Raw genomic sequence first — 9,277 nt, 5'->3', positions numbered from 1 at the left:
CTGGACTTGGTTCTTATTAGGTCAGAACTTTTCACTATTCATCCAAGAACATGCAAGAGTATTTATACTATTTGTAGTCTCTATAGTATCTATTAAAACATGGAAGTCTAGTTGCCATGTCTCTCACCTGGATGACTGAGAATCTTCACCGACACAGACCCAGTTGTATATCTTAAGAGCTTCACAGTATTAATAATGTAAGAAATGCTCTGGGAACATATGACTATGCTGAAAATGTGTCTTTTTCTTACTGATTGTAAATATTAATTATAGTAAATACTTCCAATCAGTAATAATAATAATACAGTAGGTCAGCCCAGTGGTGGCTGTTTTAGTTGACCAATCAGAGCTTTGTAGGTACTGTAGGTACTCACATTATTATCTTACAGGGTTTGCGTGGTGACGCATACATGAACTGTACTGAACTATCTTATCTTTAATTAGCTGTTAGCTTGTTAGTGAGTGAGCAAGATGCAAAGACTGCTCCCTGAAAGGTCAAAACTTGCGTGTCCCTCGTGTCTCCTGGCCTTTTCTTCTCTTCACCCATATGTGTATCCTGTTGTGAAGTGATAGCACATGCAGACCCAATGGGACCCTTTCATACACTGTATGATAGCCGTCACAATTTAACTCCTGGTTGTCAACCACTCCACAGCCATGTCATTTACCTGTAGCAGTAAGTATTTCCAGAACTGTGTATCACTGTTGACTGTATCTATGTGTGTATGCGTCTCCTGCTCTGCTCACTTCAAATTACATTTCCTGGTAAAGAACTGCAGTGGAGGTTGGAACAGATGTAGCTGGCTGCGTCTTACCATTAGAAGAAGTCTGATATAAAACCCACAGCTGTGATCTGACATGGCCAGATCACAGCCATGTCAAGCAGGTGACACTTTCTTTATTTCTGATCATGTGAGTTGTGAAAGAGCTGGGATTTTTTAGTTAATATTGAATTTAAAACGTTTTATTCAGGCACACTTAAATTTCTCTAAATCCATCCTTAAAGCTTTAGCTTCAGTTATACATCTGCTGTTACCCTGATTGGCTGGAGGGGAGCTTATCTTCATGTATGTTATTTCAGCATCCTTCACTCTCCAGGTGGGAGATTCACACTTTGAAAGAACTTTTAAACAAAGTGGAGAGAGATTTTCAGTTTGGATTGTCTTCAACTGATGCTATTACAGTGATGGAGACTATTCTGACTATGTCCAACAACTGTGTTTGATGATGTTTGATGTCAACAACTGCTTAGCACACACACACACACACACACACACACACACATACATTTTTTAATTTTCATGGATGTTATAAAATATAAATGTACAGCAAATTTAAGATTATAAAATTAAGAAGATTTTCATTTACCTGGGAGATGTTTTTTCATAAGACAACATTTTATAATGTGTAATATATGGAGAGTATTTTTCTTATTCTTGTATTTTGAAATTGTCTTTGAGAGGACATGAGATTAACAGTGTGTGTACTGTAAACACACTGTTCTGTATGTGCTTCTCGAACTTCATTAAAGATGATCAGGTATAGGTTGGAATGAAATTCAGTTTTGATTTGAAATGGATACACATCTATGTCCCATGTTGATGATGCAAATCCTGGATTTTCAAAATAAAGTACCATCAGTGTGCATGTTAGCACAGTCAGTTCAACGTTTACATGTTATGTTCTTTCAATGGCCTATACTGTAGCTTTTGTTTTATGGAACATGTATCTTTGCTATGTCATGTGATTGACATTTGAGTCCCTGCCAACAAGCACAGGGTTTGAAGATGTGCATGGCTGGATGTACTCATTTCTGCTCTATTACTACAATATTTCACCCAATTACTGTTCAAAGTTATGTTGTTATTAGTGAATTTTCTTTTTATACTGAGAGAAAAAGAAAATGTACTAATATAATGTTTAATTACAAATATGATTTTATACATTTTCTGATACAATAAAGTTAGAAATGTAGCTTAGTTTTTTTCACAGTAACTGGGTGAAATATTATATTAATAGTGGAATTTCCAGGTAATTCTATTAAAATTTCAAACTTATTTCACACAGACTGGCTGTGATTTAATTTAAGGTGTGAACATACTACATAGTAGTCTGCCTACTGTAATGTATTAGGCTACATTCTGTATTCATATTTTGTGTAGCCAAATGTTCACAGTTTAACTTGGATAAAAAGGGAGAAGCATGCCCCCAAGCATAGTCTCATGTAGACTGCACAGATCCGGGACCTGTTCTCTACCTTAGCATACAGAGGGAGCAGGGATAAACGGTTTCGTACCCCAGAACTGCTGCATTTCTACATATTGTCTTTCTCGAGGCTGTGAGTTAACTGTTAACTCAGCCATTGGAGCTGTTGTTGTTACGCAACCACATGTCCAACTCTGAGATTTGTACTAAAAAACCCAAAATGTTTGATTCTTTTCTCTCAAGTGTTAAATGTCAGCAACATGCTAAGAGCTTACAAAATACAACTGTACACAGGATCGTTCATTATATAGAAAACACAACAACCCCACCTGAACAGCAATAGGTGACAGTGGAGAGAAAAAATGATTTAACGGGAAAAAACAAGAGTAAGAAGACATAAAAGCAGGGTGTTACCAGAACTAGGTTTTCTGTGTGTGTGTGTGTGTGTGTGTGTGTGTGTTTTCACCAGCAGAGAGCAGGAGCTCCATCTCAGACCTCAGTATGTTCACACGTCAGTCCCTTTTACACGTCCTGCAGATGAAGGCTCAGTTCCATTCCACTCCCTCCACGCTCTTCCTGCACACAGATGGTTTGGGGGGAGGGGGGCTGAACTATAACTCAGCTGATCTGCCAGATTTATAATACAGACAGCAGCGAGTGTAGGGCAGTGACAAGTGTTTGTGGTTGTCAAACGCCTGATACAGCTCTGTTTAATGTCCAACTTTGTGGACAGTTGCTAGAACTGAAGTGACTCCAGTGCGATGACGCTCAGCGGGGTCGTGTGGGAGGAAAAGGGCTCAGTCTAAACAGAGGTGATATCCATTACAGGATCAGCTAAACCAAGCACTGCTGCTGTTTGCTTAACCAAGGCTAATAGAGACTGTTTATGTGGCCGGAGGAAATGGGCTTTGAGTGGAGGAGGTTGTGAAGAGGACACAGAGAGAAACACAGAGGTCCCAGTGTTCGGATTTCTGATGGATGTCCTCTGGCTCCGCTTTGAGCTAAATGTCTCCACTGACAGAGTGAAGTGGTCAGAAGCTGCTGGACGCACAGCGCCGACTCTGAGGGGCATCTGTGACCTGCAGAGCCACGGCCAAGCGACGGAGAGAGTAACTTTAAGCATCTCTATCTATTTATGACACTGTTGTAAGCCATAGGAAGAGGTGGAGGCACACTGAGCATCTGTACCTGATGCTGGACGCTTTAATGGAGAACAGCCTCAGCTTTGTAAATATGACCTCAGCTTGATATTATATAAAAGTGTAAAGCAATCACAGCTGTCAGAGAGCAGTGGAGTAAAAAGTATACCTACCGTATGAGTATACGAGTAATCCAAGTAAAGTAAAGTACCTTAAAGTTAAGTAGACGCAGTGTAAAAGCACTTTGAGTTTTCAGTTTGGTAGAAAAGCGCCATAGAAGTGATTATTGACCATTTACAGTTAACTGCTGTCTATGTCTCCTCTTGAGATTTTACGTCGGTTAACATTTAGGAAAGTGAAAAAGAAATTTGTACAGAAATAAATCTGAATGATATTTCATAATGAATCTTCATTTGTTAAGTTGCTGGTGTTTGCTGTCATCATCCCTAATATGGTGACAGCTTAATTCACACATGAAGTCAGAGAAAGAAAGCCACAGTCTCTCATTTAGACTCTTTACTCTCATATTCTGAAAATTCTGTTTTCATTTGAAATCTGCATCAAATTCAGGGATCTAGTAATACTTTAATAATCTATAATAATAATAATAATATTTCATCAACTAAACACAATCTTTGGAAGAATGTCTGGTTAAATTTTATATTATGCTATTTGGCATTTTTAATGTTGTAAGTTTGATGTTGGATATATAATCATGTTAATATTAAGTACAACTTATTGAAATGTGAGCTGAACAAATGCAAATCTTGTAAATCATCCCAAACTGTTTAGTGTCAGTATAATTATATGAACTATGAAGTATTTATAACATTGGCTGCTTTAATTACTACATGTGGCTTCACCACAAACTACACAGATGATCCAGATGCTCAAAGTTTTGATGACTCCGTTTATTCTACTGAAATCAGTGTTCATCAATGGACAATCGCTCTGTCAGTACAGAAGAAGAGTGCTTTCTGCTGCTTCCCTCTGGTGGTCAACAACACACACTGCAGTCAGGAGGACGTCTTCCATCATCTGTTCAGAGCACTTTGTTCATCTCTATTGTCTTAAATACAACAAGCTGAAGTCTGTACAAACAGCACACACGTGTGAATTATGCAGGAAAAATACAGGAAAATAATTCACAGAGCAAACTGAGACTCTAACAGCAAAAAACAGTACAAAAGAATAGACTGCTGATGGCTTAGTTGGGTTGTAGAACCACTCACGACTGGACTGATACACACACACACACACACACACACACACACACGCATAGCTGTGAAATGAACTGAAGAGTTGTCACTTTAGTCCCCACATGTAGACTCTGGCTCCTCTGTGCTCGAGGTAGTGGATGAGGACTTTCTCTGAGCTCACGATGTGACTGGGTTTACTGAACTCCAGCAACTGCAGCCTCTGGATACCTGCGCACACGCACATACACACACACACACACACACACAAGGAAGTCACATGTCAAAAATAAAGCACAAACCTGCCATTGTTACATTTCATCAGTGCAGTCTTACATTACAATTGTAGTTATGTTCGCTGCCCAGCAGGACTATGCGACACCTCATACTCGGAACCAGTGAGACCGATATCTGATATATATAATATATAAATAGTAAATCCCAGCATGTCATTAACAGCATCACAGCTTCAGAGGTAATATGCTTCTGAGAGTTCTGGATGTTTAATGAGCCATTATAATGTCTGTGATGCTGGTTTAACTCATACAACACAGAGAGATGGTGGCTAGTGTCCACATCTAATCCCAGTCGGACGTATGTGCACACAGACAAACACCAATGAGATCAACAGTCTAAAACAGTACATGAGGGTGAGCACAAGTTCTCTTTTCACACTGAAAGTGATAAATGTATCCTGTAATGCCATGACGCGCCTCTGTTAAACAATCAAGTGACCAGGTAAATGTTACAGAGATGTTTCCTAATGTAACAACAGGAACAACTGTCTAATTCATCTTATGGCCTCTACACAAACCAGACATTTTTCATGTGAGCAAAAGTATTGAAACACGTGACTGACAGCTGTGTTTTGTTGTTATTTTGAATGTCCTGAAATGCTGATCTGTTGTCTCACATTCATCTTTTGATGTCAAACCCACAGGAAAAATAAAGGAACTGGCCTCAGTGTTCCAATACTTCTGGAGGGGGTGTATAAAAACGATCTGGATAAATGTTTCAACAAGTCAAGAAAAGGGAAACAGTTATTTCAGGTTGGGACCAAAACAAAAACAGCAAAATAGAAACAAGACAATGAACTTAAAGCTCTGGAAAAACGACGACAATAAAACAAGTGGTAAATATAACTCATGTCACGAGTTCAGTTTGAAAATATTCACATCACCAGCACAGAAGAAGAGAAAGAACAGAACAGAAAAAGAAAAAGAAAAAGAAAGGGACGCTGCCTGGATGGATACAGTAGAAAACAAGACTTTCTTTTACCATTTTGTTATATACTGTAAATTTTATTTCTTTATTTACGTCTTTATTGGCCTCTGGTGGATGTCGTCTTTTTCTTTTTTGATTTATTCTAATATGATCACTAAGCTACGTCCTGTGTGGTATTTGCTGTTTGAATGCCTTCTCCCTAATGCAAAACAAGTCTAGCTACAGTATAAATAAAGTTATCATACCTTTTCTTACGTTACAGGACAGAGGAGAAGACAAAACAGAGAAGAAGAAGCCACAGAGTAATGTGTGCAGTGTGATCATTTTGTCTTAGCTCCTGATCTTTTCATTGTCACCCCCGGAATCTAATCTCCCACAGAAAGCAGCGATATTAGAAACATGTGCAGCTTTAAGGAAAGAAAAAGTGACACCGTACCTCTGAGCACTGCATACCAGCCCTGCAGACCCTGCTTCAGATCACTGCCGTTGTCCTCGGACACAAACCTCCTGCCATCTGAAAACAGCAGACGAGAGGGTCAAAGCGAGGAGCTGCTGTGTTGCTGTTTTGGTACTGGCTGATTCTGGGACTTCTGACTTTAACACGTTTACACGTTTGTACATTTCTTAAAAGTTGTGATACTCCAAACAGAACAAAGCCACGTTGTGCTGCTGCTGCTGTACCTGTCCACGTATTCACTGCGTACAGGTGTGTGTCCTTCACACACCACTCTTGTGACTGGTTTGAAATATGGTTTTAAAAACTGCTCCCAGATGTTCACATCTGCTCCGTGTGTGTGTGTGTGAGAGTGCAGATACACACTGACACATTTGAACAGCTGCTACGTTAGCATCCTTACTGTGTGTGATTATTGTGAAAATGAGCTCTTTACATGGAGCTTTGATCAGCTGAGTGAGGTCAGTAATGAATGATATAATACTCTGTAAGGTCTTAAACATTAAACACTGTAAGGTGCCCTGAGATGACATCATCGTTCTGATTTGCTTGCTATACAAACAAAATTGGATGGAATTAAAAATGGAATGAGTTTCCAGCAGCTAGTGATGAGATAAAGACGTCAGGTGTTAGTCTGTTACATGACTGATAACACAGTCTGCTAAATCCACTAGACACTGGTGGATTATTCAATACTAAATATGGGGAAGTGAATTTCCACTAAGTGACAGATTTACCTGGAGCAGTGAGGCTGCAGCTGAACACGGGAACAGATGTGTTCAGGTTAACAGACAAAGTGTGAAGTGGATCCTTAGACAGAAAGACTTCCCCCATTTTAACCATCAGTGAGCTTCACTGAAGAACTGAACTAAAAGCTACTTAGAAGGTTTTGTCACTTGGTCATTTGAGACCACGAGAGCTCACTGATGGTGAGAGTAGTACAAATGAATGACAGCTCAGTGTCCTGAGCAGCAGGGATTTAGGGATTAAGGTGATTTCAGAGCCTCGTTAATGATCTGGCTTGGATCCTTTGACAGTAACATGTCTAAGGATCTGGTGTCACAGGTTCGGAGCATCTGCTTTGTAGTTCAACTCACGTTTGCCTTTCAAGTACATCATGGACTGAGGACCCCAGTGGATGTTCAGCTGAGGGCAGAGACACCACAACAGTTTTCTTTTTGGTAAAAGTTACAGGAAACCAATACGTAAACGAGTAGCTGCCGACTTTTACCTTGTTGTGAGCATGAGTGAACTCGAGCAAAAGAGAGAGGAGAACAGTGCACATCCACACAGCCAAGGCCTTTGTCTTCTGGAACAACAACAGGCAAACAACACAAACCACAGGCCCTGATATTATATTATATTATATTATATTATATTATATTATATTATATTATATTATATTATATTATATTATATTATATTATATTATATTATATTAGTATTTTAAAGCTGTGGTTATTCATAATACATGAACATAGCTTCAGTAAATGTCAATGTACCAAAGTCCTTAAAATGAGTTTTAACTGTAATCACTGAAATTTAACTAAACAAATGAAAAAAAAAAATTAGGACAGTTTAAAAAAAGACTCCTAATTCAACTGAGACTACGAGTTTTCAAACATGCAGCTGGTCTCACTTACCATATCTGCTGTGGCGGGAGCAGCGGGTCCAGTGCCAGCACTGGTGTGTTACTGTAGGTGTGTTTCAGAGCAGTGTTCCAGGCGGCTTATATCCCCCATCAGCAGCGGACGCAGCAGTAGCAGGTTCGATCCTGCTCCCCGTGAGGCCTGGCAGGACTCCTGTTTACGAGAGGCTAAAAAAACAACACAAAAACACAGGCTGACGTCACGACCGTGATCTGCAGAGAGGAACATCAATAGTATGGACCTGCTGTGTGATTCCTGTGTGTTTGTGTGTGTGATGGCGACGATATTTCATGTCGGGGCTGTTTTTATTTCCACTACACGTTTTCCAGTATGAGGAAATGACCTTATCCCACAACCTGCTTCATTCATTCAGATCTTGATGAATGAATTATTCAAGTTGAAAACATTACAAATGCATATTTTATAGAGAAAAGACAAAGAGAAAAATTAGGCAAATGATCAACATCTAGGCACCACGGTGTCCTAGATGTGTCCTTATAGTCTAATTTTTTACAGGAAATTTTTATCACAAGTGGAGCACATACAGAGAATTAAAACTGCAGTTCCTCTCATTTCTCTGGTGCATAGAAAAGAGATATAAACAAAAAAAAAACAATATATGTATTGGATGCACAAACAGCTCCCCCAGCAGGGGTTTGACTCAGAAATATCAAGTGCAGAGGGCAGGAGAGGGAGCGGGGGCAGAGCCAGGGGAGAGTAAAGCTTCCTGACAGCCTCTTAGATGAAGCTGTCCTTTCTTGGCCTGGGGTGGCCACAGTCTCATCTCTGATAGCAGCAGACTGAGGCGTGGGTGGGTGGGATTACCTGCAATGCTGTGGGCTTTGCGAGTGAGACGTCCGTAGACGTTGTGGAGAGGCAGCTGGTCAGGATGCTCTCAATCGGGCTCTGGCTTTTCTCATTTTGTGGGGGAAGTAAAAATGCTGCTGTGTGTTCTTGGTCAGTGATAAGTGGCAACTCTGCAGTGAACACCACTCTCCTTTGTCTTCCCCATATTCAGACACAGGTTGTTGTTGACTACTCTCATCTCTGTTACTTATGAAACTTACCACAGTCATATTTTTAATGTAGAGATCTAAACTGTGCATTGGTGTGAAGTCAAGGTTCAGCAGAGTGAAGATGGGATTTAGCAAACATCCTGGGGGGGAGGGCCCTGGATGTGTTGCTGCCACCTCGTACTGCATGTGGTCTCCCAGTTGCACAGCGAGGTGTTGAGCCCCAGCCGGTCCAGTTTGTGGATGAGCTGTTGGGGGACGACTGTACTGAATGCTGAACTGAAGTCTAGGAACAGCATCTTTATATGAGTCTTTATTGTCCAGATGTGTGAGAGCTGTGTGAGAGTTGCCAGGCCCTGGAGCTTTCTGTGCATTGATCCTGCTGAGGGATCTCCTC

Source organism: Anabas testudineus, chromosome 6 (genome assembly GCF_900324465.2).
Source record: "Anabas testudineus chromosome 6, fAnaTes1.2, whole genome shotgun sequence".
NCBI lineage: Eukaryota > Metazoa > Chordata > Actinopteri > Anabantiformes > Anabantidae > Anabas > Anabas testudineus.
Note: the sequence above shows the minus strand (reverse complement) of the source record.